General features: G+C 36.8%; 1 protein-coding gene and 1 long non-coding RNA gene across 2 annotated transcripts in view; one reads left to right on the top strand and one right to left on the bottom strand.

Moving 5' to 3' along the window:
• SYT1 (synaptotagmin 1) overlaps positions 1–18,837 on the bottom strand; it is an 820,357-nt gene that overhangs the window by 384,704 nt on the left and 416,816 nt on the right. The window lies entirely within an intron of this gene.
• LOC148108663 (uncharacterized) overlaps positions 1–18,837 on the top strand; it is a 403,649-nt gene that overhangs the window by 337,679 nt on the left and 47,133 nt on the right. The window lies entirely within an intron of this gene.

Consider the following 18,837-nt stretch of genomic DNA (forward strand, 5'->3'; position numbering starts at 1 on the left):
CCAGTTTCTCCTGGATGGCTGCCATGCCTGTCAACGGCAGCAGCCCTTTTGTTGAAAAATGGCCAACAAGGTAACCATGAATAATTTCAGGCTAAAAACATTTAAAACTTCCACAAACTGAAATGTTAATGGGAAGAGCACCTTAGGGGTATATCAGTATGGATGCAAATCTTTTTTTTTTTTTAATTTCTCCCAGAGGCTTTAAAAATGTAAAAGGCACCAAAATAGCAGGAGCTACATATTAACTGAAGTCAATAATCAATGCAAAATATCTCAATCATTTGAAACTAAACTGTGGTTCAAAGGAATTAATCATGATAGTAATGTGTTTTGCCATATGCTTTGACCCGGCTCACCATGGAGAAAGTGGGAACTGTGTTGAAGCATCTTTCTCTTACCCTGCACTAGAATCATACTTAACTACGTAAATCTCTGATGATCCCACATAGTACATTTTTGATAACCAAATACAAAACAAAAGGAAGAAAATACAAATAAAACAGGTTGGACAGATGTCATTTCAGGGACTCTCAGAAGATGGCACCAAATATTCATCCCTACTGACTGCCAAAGACAAGAAAAGCCAAACACCCTAGCCTGCAATGTCATCATTCTTAGTAACATGGCTAGTTTTCCAAAAAGAGCATCTGTTGCCTGGAGCTCATTCATGGTCATTGCCACTCCTGGCTCTCCTTTTTCCCTCATAATGCGCTCCAATACAATTATGGAAACCAGTCCTTGCAGAATAGCCACCCTTTGGCCTTGGCAACTTTGGCCAGCTGTTGGCAAATTACTGCATTGGCCAGTCCTAACCAAGTATTCTCTTGATGACACAGAATCTAATACTTTAATTCCCATGCCTTATATGAGTGGTCTTCATACATGGTCACAAGTAGACGTGCCTGAGATAGAAAATCATAAAGTAATGAATACCATCACTTCTCCAAGCTGAAATGGAAATTAGTGTTTCCAGTCAATTTCAAAATTTTGGTCTTCCTTAGAAGAGGACATTGTTTAAAAAAAAAAAACCCTCCTGTTTTTTTTGTGTTTGTTTTTGTTTTTTGTTTCATTGTTTTTACTCAGTCTCGTCTTTTTGCTAGGAACTAAGATGTCTGGTCTTTTAGCATCCCAAAAATCATACCATCATCCATCAAAGCAAGAGGGGAAAAAGGCAGGCAAACTGAGCACCCTCCAAACGGCAGTACTCCCCTGGGTACCATGAATGCTCAGGTATTTCCATGGTGGTAAGAACAATTTAAAGATAGTAATTATGAACTGCACAATCAATGCTTGTTTAACTGCCTATCTTTTTAGTCCATAACTTCCCCGTCTATGTAGGGGGCCTGTTTATCTGTTCTTAAGGATCTTCCATGCTATCTGGTATATATTAATAATAATGCTGGTATATGAACAAAATAATCATCATTTCTGAAGTGCTTCCTCTGGGTCAAATACCCTGCATTTTACATATATTATCTCATTTAATACATATTGTACAACAGCCCTGTTGAGACACTATTATGAGCCTTATTTTTCCTATAAAGAAACTGCAGATCATTGGGTTGAAATGATTTGCCTTGGATCCAGAGCTAGTAAAAGAAAAACTAGGATGACAAACTAGGTTTGTGTGATCTTAAAGTCCATGTTTTTTTATTTCCATGGGGTATTTTTCCTATTAATAAACACGTGTTTAATTGATTTAATCTGAATATTGTCATGTTAAAAGATCATTAAATGGGTTCAGATATTTTGAGTTAATTCATGCTCCCTTTCTAAAGTCTAAGTTGACCTTTAACACATGATGTTGGCTTTGACACAGGGTATTCTGCTGACCTCATCTTGTATTGCTGGGGTGAGCACATTTGGCATAGTTCTATAAGGGGCTTGTTACCTGCTGAGATACAAAGGGCTATCAGAAAATTTTGTTGTGCCCTCACTGTAGGGATACCAGACTCTTTGTGAGATGCCATCTATCAGGGTTTTCAAGTTATGTTTTAGGGAACCCTTCTTTTCATGGAAATATTATACATGTAGAGTTGAGCTTCAAGACTTTGTTTAAGTTCTCCTTTGAAAGTTTGACATTATATGAGCACATGATTCACCAAACCAGTATAATTGTTGAGTGGAAAGGGTTTAGAGTCAGGTACATTGATCTATCACTTTCTAACTGTGAGGCCTAGAGTAAGTTACTGAATGCTTTTCTGCTCCATTTTTAAAACCTAAATATGGAAATAATGGTTTCCTCATAATGTTGTAAAATGAAATGAGATAAGGTACTTACAGGAGACAGGGACATGCTAGATACTTGAAAAATTCCCACGTCTATATCCAAATCACATTCTCATTTCCACCCTGTAGGTGGTAACAATTGCCACTATACTATTGAAATACCCCAAACCAAGAGCAACATCAATGTTTTTTAATCTTTAGCCCCATATCAACAAAACAAAATAGCTTACACATAAGATATTACTGAAAATTTTCTGAAATACAATTAGTTGTTATGCTAACTGAAGGAAACAGTCCTATGATGATGATGACAAAATTTGTATAGAGCTCAATATTTCCCAAAACTGTTCTAAATGCTTTCTATCCAAATCATGGAATTGATTAGACACATAAGAAAAGTCAGTAAGAATTAGCTGAATTAGTTACATTCTATAATTATTTAAGAGAAATTGCAGTTGTCACCACCTTTGTGTTTATGATCTGTTTTCAATAAAAACTTACTTTTAAATGTTCATTACTTTAAGAAATTTAGACAACTAGTAAATTTCACCATTAACAACTGTAAATCAAACAAAAATTCAGTGGATGTTAGTATGTTCATTATCATTTGGCATATATATATATAAACTGCATGTGATTGTCTTCTCTTGATTAGATTACTAGCTAAAAAACAGAATTATGATATATATGAAAGCACAGAAAATTAAATTCTTGGTGGCATCATCGTTACTCTAAAGATGAAGACTGGCTATTTTATTATGGTTTCATTCATGGCAGTTTTTCCACATGATTTATGCTTTTCAAGATGCTGGCAATTGTTATTTTAAAATTAATCCTATAAAATTAAATCCTTTAAAATTAAAAAATAAATTAATCCTTTTAGGGGAGTGATGATTCAAACCTGGCATATGAAAAAATATAGCTCTAACCTGACTTCAAATCCTATATTCTTCTTTGTATAAGAGTTTCTATAGAATTACAAAAAATGAAAAGAGACTGTCCAATACACTTAGAAATTGAGAAGATAGGCTACATCACCAAAACATAAAATATGAGTAGGTCATAGAAATTATGAACATTTCTATTGTTTCTTCACAAGGGAAAATGAAATACACATATGTATTTTTAAAATAAATTCACCTGTAGAACGATCACTATCATTCAGGAATTTGGAAAGATCTATAGTATAATGTAAATTAAAGTAGACCTTTCTTAAAATCAGAAACAAGGAAGCAACCCTCCCTCAATGACATACATTAGATCTATTTTACCAACATGTTATTCCCTTCCCTGAATCTCTCAAAATCTTTCAAATTTTGCAGTGATGTCTTAAGCATGTGTCGTTTCGTATTTACAAAAAAATGAGAAAAATCTATCTTACAACCTGCAACTTTGCCATTTTGGGTCTTATATAACATAGGTGTTGTAGTATTTTTAACATGGACTGGTGGCATTTGGCAAGGTCACATGAAGGTGGGAACCCAGGTGCGTTAGAAGAGTGAAAATTGAAAAGTCATTGATTGGAATTTTTCTTTCTGGGTCAGTTCTGGACCAGTAATTATTAAAGGACTAGATCTCAGGAGATGTCATGGGATAGAAACACTAAAATGTCAAGACACCAACCATTGAGTCAAGGGCACTAGAATATTTAAGGGAAAAACTGGAACGGAGTGGAGTGTTTGGATTGAATGTCCTGGCCAAATTCCAAGCTGAGAGATTGTAGTCTGATTTTCTTAAATCCCCCCTGTAGTTTCTTTTGGAGGCTGTACTCTCATTCAATTCCTTTCTTAAATGATTTTGCAGTATTGTGTTCTGTTAAACAACTGCTGTGCTCCACTTCAGTGGTGGGTAAAGTGATTTCTGTGCTCTGGATAGAGTTTGTAACACACTCCTTGGGAAGGTGAAAGGTGTTGCATAAATGTAATATCCTGCTACTCATTTTACAAGAAAGTTACATACGGATCTTACTATAACAGATATATATCTTTTAAAGTCCAATACTATGGGCTTCATGAAATCATTTTCCAAACAAAGTGAGTAAGACATCAATTTTTTTTTACTATTTTTTTCTCAATTTGCCACATCTTCCCCTTCTTGCCTGCTTTAACAACAATAGAAGGATCCCAAAGGAGTGACTCAGTGAATTTGAGATTCAAAGAATACACAGTCATTAAGCAAATGTAATGTGTTTAGTCATGCTAAACTAAATTCACAGTTTGAATAGACATGGAATATAAATGAAATAAGCTCGGGGCAAGAGTTCAGGACATCTGAGCAAACACAGCTTCAGAACATTTCCTGTAGAGCTCACTTGCTACCTGGATACCAAACCTGAGGTTCAAAAGCCAAATTTCATTCATTAAAAAAAAAAATTCAAAACTGCGAAATGATGAGACGACATTATTCCAAGCAAAATTTCCCTCATAATAAAAAACATGACAATAAGAGTAAAAGCCCAACAAGGAATATTTCATTTTATAGGCACAAGTGCATTACTATTTCTCCTGCTGAAGAAATTTTAGCTAAAAGCAAATAAGTTGCTCATAAAGAAAAATTATAAAAATGAGCAGAAAGCACATGCTGTGATGACTTTTAATTTATAGTTTTTCTGAGGCACTTCATCCTCCCTTAAATTTACTTTATCAATGCCATTCCACCATTCTTTTTAAATCAGCAAAAGATTATGGTAAAAAGCATAATAAAAATGTTTTTGAATAGTATATGGAGAACCAAAAGGTATATTTCTATCCCTTTAAAATAAAAGTCTGCAAACATTTCTATGTACCCTGCAACAGCAGTTTTTCCTTAAATACTTGAGTGATTTTATCATGAAGATGATTAAAACAGAGAACACTCTTCAAATGATAAAACTTTGAAATTAACCTACGCAAAACCTCTCAGTTAATCCAACTCCTGAAATTAATCCATGTACTCTGCTCATCTTCTTTTACATTTGAAGCAGGTGCCAAAAAAAAAAAAAAAGTTGATTTGGATGAAGAAAGTTGAAGCGAAAGCGAACACTCGTGATGAACTTCACATCGTGAAAAGCAGATGATCACTTGGCACCTTTCACTAAGAGAATATTTTAAAATCCGAATCACTTTGTCAAAAATATTATCATCTGAAAAACAGACTTTACAATGTGCTGCTCTCTCCGGCATCGTTGGCACTAAGAATAGACCATAAATTGGTAGTATGGAGTGCCTTTCAGTTCCAGTTTTTCTACAAGCACTTCACAAAGCAATTAGTCAGATAATGGTGGTGTGCTCACTTCTTGCAGCCTCTCTGTACTCACTAATAGCACAGACTCTTGCCAACCAAGTGAACGGATTGTAGGGAAAGCAGAGTAACATCTTGAGTCTTCTCAATCCCAGTCACATTCTCTCCTTCAATAGCATATTTTACTGTTTTCTTATTTATAAAATAGCTTGGAGTTAAAATTTGCACTTAAAAAAACACTAATCATTGATTTTTTAATCCAATTAATTAGGATCCACAGTAGATATCTTGTAAATCATCTGTGAATGATGAATCTCCAGAATGTTCTACTGTCACTCTGTCAGTGGCTTTGTTAGTGAGATTGGGGACTTTTTATTTTATTTTTTTAACTGAAATGAACTTTAGAATGTGTAAAGGATCTGTACAATGCCACCACTTCAGTCTATCAAATGGAACGTGTAAAATAGAGGAACTGAGTATCATACTGGCAGCTTTTAGCGATTGCAAAGGTTAAAGGGGAATTGTCCTGTCCTAGAGCCTCTTAAACTTACTGTGACTCTTCACCACGACAGCCTATGAATTAAGGTGAAGACCATAGTGGAACTCTGCCTATAGAAAAAAAAGGATCCCATGGGCAACATCTTTGGAAGTCTGACCTTTTGTTTTCTTATGTTTGTTTTTTAAGAGGTAGGGGGAGGGGCAGAGGAAGAGGGAGAGAGAGAAAATCTTAAGCAGGCTCCACACTCAGGGCAAACCCTGATGTGAGGTTTAATCTCACGACCCTGAGATCATGACATGAGCAGAAATCAACAGTCAGACGCTTAATGGACTGAGCCCCCCGGGGTGCCCCTGATCTTTTGGAATTCTTTAAAAGATACTATTTCAGTTAGTTAATTTACTTGAAATAATTTCTGTTGACAGTTCGATTAAGATGATTGTTTACTGTTTTCAAGTAAAGATATATTTGGGAATTTAAACTGGCATTGCTTGGAGTGTACATAGACATTTGACCAGTGGACACTGACATAGAGGGTAAACCACTTGGTCCAACAACAACATTCAATTTATGAAAAGATAATGGCAAAACGTTTTGAAAACAAAATACTGATTAGAGTCTTTTGGCCCCCAGGTGAGTTTTGTAACTAAGGAATTATTAGGCAATTCAGCTTCAGCCTCGATAGCTTCAATTGTAGAGACAAAATATACTTTTCCTTTAAGGTCAGAGTTTTATACACTCAAAATAAGGAAGTGGGAAGGCAGTTCTAAAAAGTGATTTTTTAATACCATCTATGTTCAAAAGCAAGAGAGGTGTTTTGTTTCCCTGGAGTAAGTTTACAATTTTTAATCTTTCCACTGCTTACCTGAAAAAGAAAAATAGCACTCTACCACCCATTTTGCTTGCATCTGAATCACAGTTTAGTAATGGTGAATTAGTTTTGAATTGCTTTTGAAATATGCCCTGTCCTCTATTTTACCATACCCCAATCCAATTTAGTATAATCTGATCTAACATCAGTAATGCTTGCATTTATTACACATTCCATTCATTTTGTATGTTTCTACCAACCTCAAGGAGAACTTTTAAAATACGTCAGCATTTCTCAGTATGAAATTCCCAATTGTGTAATCAAAAACCTGGCACCTATTAAGCGCAAGTGCTTATTTAAAATGTGTGGTGATTAGAACCTTTGCTCTCAAATCACATCTTCTTGAAGTTAATGAATTCTTTGTAGGAATATTAACCAGATTCTACATTTCACTGATGATCCCATCCCCCCTTCTCACCAACATATTGAATACATTAACTACTGACAGTGAATGATTCCTGAAAAATCTCTAATATAGTGGGCAAGGTATTGCACTGGACCCTGCACTACACATACCTTTCATCTCTGTAACATACAATTTCAAATTTGGAGTATGGGATTCTCTTAACTCTGGTTGTTATTAAGCACATATGTCCAATAAACATAAATTTAATCCAAAATGTTATTTGGGGGGGCTCCTGCCTGGCTCGGTTGGAAGAGCATATGACTCTTGATCTTGGGTTGTGAGTTTGAGCCCCACGTTGGGTGTAGAGATTACTTACATAAATAAAACTTAAAAAAAAAAAGGAACAAATGATTTTTGTCAGGCTGGAGTGATTAGAAAAGGAATAGCGATATAAATCAGAGCTGAACTTGCCATTGGATGAGCTGTCAGAAGGAGTGTATACCATGGTCATTCTGCTTTTGGTCACTACCATTAATCTCCCATTTTTAGCCAAAAAACATAGAAACATGTTAAATATGTAGACTCTTTAAAAGTAATGCCCAGGAAGTGAAACTATACATACACAAAAGATTTTTCCCTTAGCAATCACACCATCAAGTTGCCTCCAAATTACTTGCTGCCCTTCAGGGAGGTGTTACAAATGAAGGTTCCCAAACACTTGTAATCACAGTCAAGCATGTGAATGCTTTTGAATCATGCTGATGTTGGAAGAAAAACATCAGTTATGAATTTCCCAAAATTCTTGATGGATCAGAGCTTCCTATTTGAATATTTTATAGCTTATTTATTGGTTAGTTGATGGAATGGAGAACTATAATACCCCATATTCTGCCACGTGTCAGAGAGCATCGGTGCTGTAGAACATCAATGTTAGTAGCCCAAAATAGGACTTTTTTATCACCTCCCTTCACTCTGGCCATTCCTTGATAAGTAACGAGTAAAATAAAAATTTCTACCAATACTAAAACTCAAAGTATTTACAAAATTTGATTGGATTTTGCATATAAGTCTGTGTGACAACCTGTAACATGTCTGTACACTAGAGTGGCGGGAGATGTGCTAAATGCTTTCTGTCCAACAGCTAATTTATTTTTAAGAACTATCTAATGAGAAAAATTCATGTTATTACCCTGGTTTTGCAGAGAAGGACATAGAGTTCAGGAAGATTAAACAAATCAGCACCGATCACAGAGCTAGAAAATGGCAGTGTCATGATTTGAATCTATCTGGTCTCACGCAAGGGTCCCCACTCTTAAACACTGTGTTAATTCTATACTGCTTGCCCACATGTCTCAAAGTTTGCATTGTTTAGACTCTGCCTCGTGACTTACTTTCCTTTCAGCAGATTACTCAGCCCCTCCGTGTGTAGGCTATGCTAGGCACTGGGTGTTCATTTCTTGTACATAAGACATGGCAGCTGCCTTCCTGTTGCTTGCACTCCAGTGGCCAGGACAAAGCAAGAGCACTTTTCCTTGGCAAAAAAGCTTGTCTTCAGATAAAGGAAAAGGATTCCCCTAAGTTCACACATTTAGGGTTACTTTCCAAGGAGGGTAAGTGAAACTTCCTTATGAAATACTGACCACTATGCTCTTGCCTTCCTAACTCTCCCTTCGGCTAACTTAAAGGCCAATGTCTCTGAAATATCTCCAGACTTGGTCTTAATTTCAATATTTTTATTTCTCCCAGGCAAATGAAACAAAATGACTTCTAATTAAGGCTAGCACCAGGCAAATTATGAGGAGAGCAAGGGTTATTTTGGGAGTTCTCAGAGTATAGACGTTCCCCCCTTCTCCTTTTGAGTTATTGTAATTCTTCTGTTCCTCTCCAAGTCTATAAAAACTTATTTTTCAGCAAAGCTTTGATATAAGTCAATTTGTAAATTAAGTTTACATCAACTAGATCTTTTCTTACTAAATGTAGTTTGAAGACTGAGCTCTTGTAAAGTCACCGCGGGCAGTAGGGGCACTGAGAAAGGGACAGATGTGATGGTAAAAGCCAGCCTCTATTGTTTAAAACTGCTCTTTGAGGCTCTTGCTCCCCCGAACTTTCCATTAGGTTACTGAGTGAGGAAACACATTTTTTTTGAACATAGTGTTCTCTGGAAGACTTTCTTTGCCCCTATGTGTTTCTTCTTCCTCATTCTTTCTTCTATCCTCACTGCCTTTCTCTGTCTTTCTTCCCACCTATCCACTCATCCTAACTCTACTCTCTCCTTCTCCATCTCTCTTTCCAAAACAGCGAAAGGGAAAGAGGAAAAGGAAGTAGAAAGAGACAGATTAGTGTACAGTTCAGACTCTCTGAAGGAGGAGGGTCATCCCCAGGCCACACTCCTCTCAGTCCCTCAGAAACTCAGGAGAAAAGGAACAGATATCCATTCTCAATATCGTTCATGGTCCTATTTTTTAAAAGAAAATATTACTACCTTCTCTCAATGTACGATTACATAATATTTAGCAGTCAAGAACATGAGGTAATTTAGGCAAAACAGGAAGGCCTGAGACTTTGGGAATAACACAATACATAAATGTGCCTGTATTTTGATGAGCTCTCCTTTTTATTTTCAGGCTGTACGAAAATAGTCATAACAGAATCCTATTGAGTTATCTGTCTGGGCCTTCCTAGTTGAGAACTGCCCACGCTGTCCGTAGGAATGACTCCCTAGGGCCATGTTTTTGTTCCAAAACAGCTTTCCTTGCTGTGCTAATTAATATGGGAATGGCCCTTCACCTCAAGTAGGAAAATCAAATTACTTTCCTGCTAATTTGGAATTTGAACTGAGAGATATAGGGAGTTAAGCTGTTGGGCCTGTAGGAGAATTCTAGAAGCCTGGAGAACATATTCCTGCCACTGAAATTGCTGCAGTTGCAGTGGATCCCATTCTCCCTGAGGTGCAAAAGCTTAATAGCTTCCTTGGATTGTGTAGATACCCCAGTGCCTTTCTGATAAAATCACTGAGATTTTTGCAAGCTCAAAGGATTTCTAGGACTTGCCAATTTTACTTACTTAATACTGTGACCAGGCCTACATGGATTTTGTGAGTAATCCAATCCTTGTTTCTCTGAGTTTCTTTTAAGCATTGTAATTCCAAGTCCACTTATGTGAGTTTCTCTTTGTTCTTCATGTTTCCGATTTATTTGACCCATTTTCTGTATTTTGGATGACTGGACTTGGGTGGGTGGAGTAAAGCAGGTCCATACGGTTGCTGGGTATGAAGTAGGACTCTCTAGCATCCTCGAATCATACTGCGCTTTGGGGTCATTCCTACATATGCTGTTTGATGCAGTATTTAGAAACCTATCTCTTGACCAGATAACAGCGTCATTGTGGTCTTTCTGAATTTGCAGGACCTTTGAGAACACGTTTTATTATGAGCAACAGAAATAACCATCAAGGGAAGTTTAAAGCTCTTCCCCCAGGGCTTTAACAAAGTTCCAGTAAGACCCCAAATCTTCAGAAACCTAGCAGAGTTCCCATTTCATGCTTTTCTCTTAAATTGGTGTCAATATAGTGTAGTTTGTAGTCAAAGGGAAAAGTTACTTTTGTGAGATTCTCCTATAAAATCTTGGAGCCAACCCTTCCCCTATGCAGAAATTAGTGTTCAGCAACATTTCCTTAAGCCAGAATCATAGCAGCAGAGATGATCAAGGGATTCTCTCGAGAGCAGCTGGGCTTTGATATGGAACAGAAGTGTTACATTCATTAAAAATTACTATTGATGCCTATTTTTTATAGTTTACTGAATACACTGAGGCTTTGAAACAGAAAAGTCACAGCAAAAACTGACAAAGATCTTTCAGTTCTCTTAAAATGATGTGAACGTGGAAAGAAAGATTACACCCAGAATAGCATATGTAGACTTTTAATAACAATAATGGCTGGGGATAGAGCTGGATTATTATGAAAATGACATGTGGACAATAGTAAATTTAGTTCAGAAACTTCAGACAAGCTTTTGACTCTAAAAGTGTATCACGTTACATAGTAAATCTTTCTAAAGGAAAAGATGTCCTTGTCAAAGTAAATTAAAACTGAATCAAAATAACAATACAGTTCATTCAAACAGCAATTAATTTGGGGATTAGTTACATGTTTGGGGCTACTTCTTACTCCTCCCCCCCCCCTTCTGGTGAGTCTCAGCAGCAATGGCAGGAATTGTGCAGAGTCAAAGGAGATTGAGTAAAATTCTCCATTATTCCTTCCCAGCCTAATCTACTTTGGAGAACCCAAAGATGTAGATATTTAATAGAAATTAATCTCCTTCTGTTATTCAGTCTTACAATGCTTCATTCTAATACTGATTACACTGATGTTCTAAGATATGCTGGCAAAATGCTTCTGTAATACAATTTCTTTGCCTCTAGAAATGAAAGCTCTTGAGATTGCTTGGGCTTACATAGCTGCTCCAGGTGATTACATCTTTACACAGATGTTAATTACTCTCAGGAGAGAGCTGCCCAAATTGTCATGTGAGTAGAATAATCTTGCAGTGGATACCAAAGAGTGACTCGAAGGCTATTATGGCTATTGTTTCTCACCTTTGTTGAGATCTGAACTCCACTTTTGATGAATTTAGGGCATGTGGCAAAAACTGTGTAAATGGTAGCCAGCTCATCACCAAAATGGGTTACTAAAAGTGGACATAGACATTAGCTTTTTAGCCTACTCCAAAGTTTGGGCTCAGCTTCAGTGAGACCAAAGACGCAGCTATGCCTGAGATGCTGGGGTGTGTGTGTGGGTGTGGGTGTGGGTGGTGGGGGGGGTGATTTAAAAGCTCTTGATGCCTTGGCATCAATTTGGACCAATTTAATTAGAATCTCAGGAGCAGAACCCAGGGGTATTTTCTAAACTCCACAAGTGATTCCGGTGTGCAGCCGAGGTTGAGAATCACTGGCTTAGCTGCTCTGCCTGCTGTACTCAGCCTACTGTCTGGGGGTCCTTAGTGCAGCAGTCACAGAGGGGACTGTCAGTGGGAAGACAAAAGGAGGGTTCTAAGAAGAAAACAAAGGCCCTATCACATTCTCTATTGATGGCTGGAAGCAATAGTTTCAAAAATAGTAACACGGAACGAAGGACTCCCTCCAATCAAAACAAAACACACAAAAAGATGCAACTTTTAAAGTAAATGTGAAAGAACTAGAAATAGCGACAGACCATTCAATGAATTATGTTATAAAGGGGCAAGCTACATGGACATCCACTCATTACCCTCTCCTCAAAAAAACAAAGGAATAGTAACATATGAACAAGTATAATATTTTATTGATCATAGCTCGTACAATTAAACATTCAAGACTTGCCTTGGTGTTTTGTTAATGCTTCAAGACACAGGGATACTTTAGGTGGTTGAATTCTTAGAGTAGATCATTAATATTCAAGATTGGGGAACAATACCTGGGAAAGAGTTATACCGGCAGGTGGATTGTAGAGTGAATCTACTCAGGAAGAAATATGGGTGGGGCCAATATAGGAAGCAATTTGATGATAGTAATCCCAAACTGAGGCAATATTTAAGAAAACCACATATTTTGATGGATTATCAAGTTCTGTGTCACTTTATAGGTGAAAAGAAGCCTTTAACTTTCTTTGTTTTGCCCCCAGCTTACTAACAGAAAAAAACAGTATTTGATTCTTAAGAGTCTGTTGGCTTTACCTTTGTCTTTCCCACATGCCGGTACTCTGAATACCGTAGGAATTTAGGAAAATCTTTGCTAAATACAAGAATAAAGGAAACCATCAGACCATATCTAACCCTGGCCAAACTCAGAAAGTCTGGATATTTAAAAGGAATTGTATATTAGACACAGGGTTTTGTCTTCTTCAAAACTAGTATCATATAGAAAAAAAAAGTATTCCTAGATTGAACTATTTGAAATTGCCATTGTTACAGGTCAAAATGAGTCAAGTAGCAATTTTAAATGGTTCCAAAAATGTGCTTTTTTCTTTTGTTTGCTTCGTTAAAGATGAGTTTAACATAAATGAGCACAATCTGTTTAGTTTGAAAGTTTTTCTTTCCAGAAGCTGAATGTTATGGATGTGTAACTGCTTTTAGAAAAACAAAAGCGGGGTCCCAGTGGGCTAGCTGAATTTCTGACTGGGCATTCACATCAGTAAGCAATATGCAAATTAGCATTACAGGGCCCAATGTCAAAGGCTTAAAATATTCAAGGATGGTCGATTTGATGCATCAACCTGATTTCACCAAGAATGTGGAAAATGATTACTCTGAAGGGAAAATACCAAACTCACAGAAAATAAAAATACAAGCATTTGAATACTACTGTCCTTCCTTGCAAGATATACTCTGCCCAAATGATTATGCAGCTCAGTCAATATTTGAGCACAGCTGCTTGTTCTGATAAGGAATATATTTTTTCCTATGATTATGTGTCCTTTCACAGATTGGGGTCCAGGATAATTTAGGCCCGACAGTTTCAAATTCTGTTAAGGGAAATAGACAAACGTAATGCGGGCTGTAAGTCTTTGGATATATAGCTATCAGAATGGATGAGCTGTGGGGTGATGTGTGAGGATTTTATTAGCATAGAGTAGCCATCTTGTTGCTCATAAAAAAATGTTAAAGAGCAAACATCAAAGTACATAGAGGAAACAAATAGAGAGTTTTCCCTGCAGCAATCTTAGCATGGTGAATTTTGAGGAAAGGCCCCTAAAACAGCTCTTAAACAAGGATATACTAATCTATTTGCTTTCTTCCCACAAGCGTACGAGTAGATGGACATTGTGAGTTGCTAGATTTCCTTTTCACATAGCCATCTATGGCTCAGCTCCTTGACTCAATGCAACAACGTGACTACCGAGAAGACCCGAGGCAGTCACAGACGTTGGAGATACCACTGTACTCCTTCCTCCCAGTATTCCTGAATAGCTGGTCCGTGCTCTGTATTTCAAATGATAAGTTTGTTTGGTTTTCTTTCTACATTGTACTGCATGACCCAGCTCCTTAGACCAGTAGCTTTTAAAGATTTTTCAAGTTTTGACACATGGTAAGAAATACATTTATAGCACCACTCGGTACACACAGTGCAAATATGTAAATAAAACGTTTCTTAAAGCAGTATTAATTTTCACAGCATTTGATGTGACCTATTTCCTATTTTATTGTACTCCATTTAAAATGCTGCTTACAAACCACTAAGATGGTTCCAGGACGCATTCATATGTCACCACTTGCTGTTTAACAAGCGTTATTTTAAGGAATGTCTTAATAGAACCTCATGCCACTAACCAACTAGAAGTCAAAAGGGTTTGGAAAACCTTATCTACCTTCACTCCTTGTCTGAGATGGTGTCGGAAGGACTCTTTAAAATTATTTAAATTATTACATATATAAAAAGAATTTTAAAAAATCAATTATTGCACATAAAAGACAATATACTGGAGGGGTCAGTCACCTTGTCACACACAGGTGGCCGGTAGGGTTAAGAGTCAAGTATAACCTCTTCTAAAACTCTAGTTCAACCCTCACACTGCCTTCCAGGTGATATCTGTTCCTTGTGGCTCTTAGGGCACAGGTAAAGAAGGAGCTATCCCTTTCTTTTTTCTTCCTCCCAGGGTGATACTGAGTTGGGGAAAAAAGGCAATAGCATGAGAAGGACAGTGACCTTGGTGAGCAGCCTGGCCCTCAGCTTGCCGATGGCCCCAGTCTACATATGAGGCCCAAAATAAATGTTCCAGGAAATAATGGCTCTTCATGTAATAACCCTCACTCCAAAATAATCAGCTGGTTTTTTTTGTTTTGTTTTTTTCCCCCCCTCAAACAGTAATCCACACAGAACCAAATCAACTTGGCACACACATACGGATCCATTAAACAATTCAGCATGATTTTATAAAATCTATAAATAAATTCAGTGCTTACATGCAACTATTAGTTTTATAAACAGCACCAAAAATGATGAGATCGAAAAAACTTGTTAATCTGGGAAAGAGTTCATAGAAAGGGCAAGGCTGAATGTCTGAGTTTTTTTAGTCACATTTGAAAATCAAATTTATTTCTCTAGAATGTTCTTGGATAAAAATGTCTGATTTATGATTTTAGATCAATGATGAAAATTCTTCTTTTACATAAAATGGTTCCAAATGATTAATTCTTCCCTTCTTTTAATTATAAATCTAAGTTTACTCTCACCTGTGAAATCCAAAGTAAACAGAGTTAATTATCTAGGGGTCCACAATTGTTAAATGTCTATATTAATTGTCATGTTTTTGGCATTGGCTGTAGGCCAAAGAGACAAGATACTCAATGACAAATTTTGTAAGAAAGGAAAAAATACAAGGCTAATACAGAATATTAAGTGTTTGGGTTGGACCTAAGGAAGAGTTTCTACAAGATGTTGTGAGGCTCCCTTTTCAGAAGGCCTTTACAAATGACAAATCCTTGCAGGCAGGCAAGAATTACACAACTTCTTAAGATATCTTTCCATATTATGTTTTCTCTCAAATGTGTCTCTAATTTTGATAATTATTTAAGATCTACTCCAATGGGCAAATACCGTTAAAATTAGAAAAGAGCAGAAAGTAAATTCTCTCCTAATTCTCGCAACATTTCTACTCCTAAATTGTTAGGCAGAAACAGAAGTGTTGTTGTGCTGAAGTAAAAAAGAATAAGATAAACACCAAAGATCCCATTCATGAAATGATGATACCTTCAAAGTAAAATAAAGATGCACGTAAGACCATTTTGGCTTGTTTTGTTTCAATCATTTATTCCTTCAAAGGAATTACTTGTTAAAGAAGGGCTGTCCCTTGCCTCTGCTGTTGGTCTTTGACAGCCCTGAGATGGCGCGGCACGCATGCCGTGTTCCCCCAATGCTGACACAGACGTTGGGCGGATGCTTGAATGACTAGTACATCTGGCTCTTGCTTTGTATTTCCCTTCTTTATTACATTTTCAGAATCAAATGTAGATAAGCTGTTACACCAGCCACTGTTATCAATATCAAGGAGACGCACACCAAAGATATGGGAACAAAATGAAATTTGACATGTCAATAGGAGACAGACTGCTGTAGGAAAGGACCAGATAATTAAATTGAAGAAAGAACCTGAATTTCGGACTTCTCACAATACAGTGTGATATGGCAGACACAGATAAGAGTTTGTACTTAAAAACACACGCAGTTATCAACTCACATTGTTTTGTGTTTTTTTTCCCCTCTAACAGAACACACAGAACAAAGTAACGGTGTGGAAGGACAGTGTAAACCAGATAGTCATGATTTAAATGCCAACGGGCGAATTGAATTAGATTTTAAAATCAGAAAAAAAAAATTATCAGAATAGGAGCTGTGGCAAATATATTTGATCACATTACTTTTTATCAGTGTATCAGAGATTCTGACCTTTCTGAGGAGCGAGGCCCCCATCTTTTATTTGCTTCTGCCACAGTGCTTGGCATACAGGAGAGTCTCAGGAAAGGAATGAGCAGTTAATAGTGTTAACCCTGCTCACAGAAGTGGCAGGTGAATGGCCACATTCACAGGTCACCTAACACATTCACATACATAAGCTTATGTTCAAATACTATCCAGTGACCCCGCTTACTAAATGTGCACAAACCCAAAAACTGATTTCCTGGAATTCAGGTTGTTCTCCTATGAATTTTCTAAGCTCTCCTTCTAGTATTTCTGATCATCCATTTCTGATTCTTCAACAGGTCTATTCTCCATTCTTAGCTGATTTAATCTCTCTCTTCTTCTTTTTTTTTTTTTTTTTACTCATTTCATTAACTTTCCAGCACAGTCCCTGGATCAAATATGTTTACATCTGAACGCTTTTTTTTTTTCTTTCTTTCTCAGAGATCTTTCTCTCTCTGGGTCTCATTTATCCTAGACATTTCTTGTTCTCCTTTCTATTTTACGTAACATACTCTGTGCAGTCTTCGACTAGGCCGTGAAACACTCAAATGCATTGATCACATTTTATTCTTAAAAAATTCGAATGTCTAATTTAGTTCCTGTCACTTAGCAAATGCATTTCAGATAACTTAATCAAGTACCTTCCCCAAATGGGTCACTCACTCAATAGGCCAAATGATGTATATACATCCTATGGTTGTGGGTTTTTTTTTTTTTTTTAAAAGGGCATTTCAATTAGTAAACAAGAAAGCTGTGTTTTGTTAATAGGAAAACCAAGGAGTCAATGGAGATAATCCTTGTGATATTAGCTCCTTTTTCTATCTATATTCCATTTTACAACTTGTAGCCCCATAAGCCAACTAATATAGGTGCATTTTTCATAAGAAAGGTTTTTATTTGTATCTTGGCTCATAGCCAAATGACTGATTTTAACATTGTAAAAACATAGTACAAAATTGCAGGCCATTGTTCTCATTCCATTTTTAAATTAAGAGACAGAGGAAAACCTAGGTTAATAGCCTACAAGTATAAAAATGTATGTGTGTATAAAGTCATTATAATCATATGAAGAAGTTTCGTAATTAACTTGCTTGCATTTAGTGCCCATCCTTAGACCATTTACTGTAGCCAGGAAATCACAGTCATGTACTTTAATTCATTTGGTATTTTGAAGTAGAAAATGTGAATTAAAAAGAAAAAAATATCTTGAATGAACGGCAAGGGCAAAAGCTGTGAGGTATTTCAAAGATGAGAAAATTATGGCTCATAAAGATAAAATGGCCATTAGATCTGCTGAATTTAAGTCCACAGTAAATATACTTAAGATCATAATATTCTAGGCTTTGTTTTCCCCTAAGCTAACATAAAAACAGGAAGTAACCGGAAATCATGCTGTGAGTGTGTGTACGTCTCTCTGTGTGGGTCTGTGTAATTCTCATCTACGATAAGAGATAATCCTCATCAATTACCAGCTTAAGTTCTGGGTTTTGATTTTCTTTCACTTCTAAAAGCAACTAATTGGTGGGTGATACTCTAGGTGAATGTATGATTTGGTTCTACCAGTGGCTGTATAAAATGGATATTACAGAGAGAAAGTAAAAATATTTTGAGTGTACAGTGGATACATTTTTGGTGTCATCATCCTGTCCTGATTTTACGTACCATCTATAAGCCAGTGCCTCGTGTAGCGGGCATGGATGATTACCTTCCCAATATATCCTCGCTTTTTCATTAATGAAGGAACCTGAGCCAGAAGAAGTGACTCATGCTTGTCTTATCAAGTTTAGATAATACCCTTCTCCTTTTGCAAGGAATGGTTTAGGGATGGGCATTGGATATTGCTCTGGACAGGAAGACAGTGGGGAAGTCTGTTGGTAATTTTCTAGGAAAGATTTTGCTCTCCAATTAGGAGAGAGAGCTATATTTTTTAAAAAGTCCTTTTCTGCCACATTCTCTCCTTTCAGCTATCCTGCCTTCTCTGTTGCCATGCAAGGACGTGATACTTAGATTTCTGCTCCTGTGCTGCCAACAGGGGGCATATGCCAAGAGACTCCCATAGAGGCTGACCCAGGTTTTGATAGCAATTATCTGCAGGATCAACCCCGGTACTCCCTAAAGTTAGGATTCATAAATAGATATAATAAGGTGACATAATAATAAATGTCACTAATAGCTAAGCAACTTTGAGTAAGGTGTTCCTTAGTTTGCTACTGAGGAGTTTACTTCACACAAATCTCATTCT

The sequence above is a fragment of the Ursus americanus genome, chromosome 17 (genome assembly GCF_024610735.1).
Source record: "Ursus americanus isolate L20-20 chromosome 17, mUrsAme1.1.p, whole genome shotgun sequence".
Classification (NCBI taxonomy): domain Eukaryota; kingdom Metazoa; phylum Chordata; class Mammalia; order Carnivora; family Ursidae; genus Ursus; species Ursus americanus.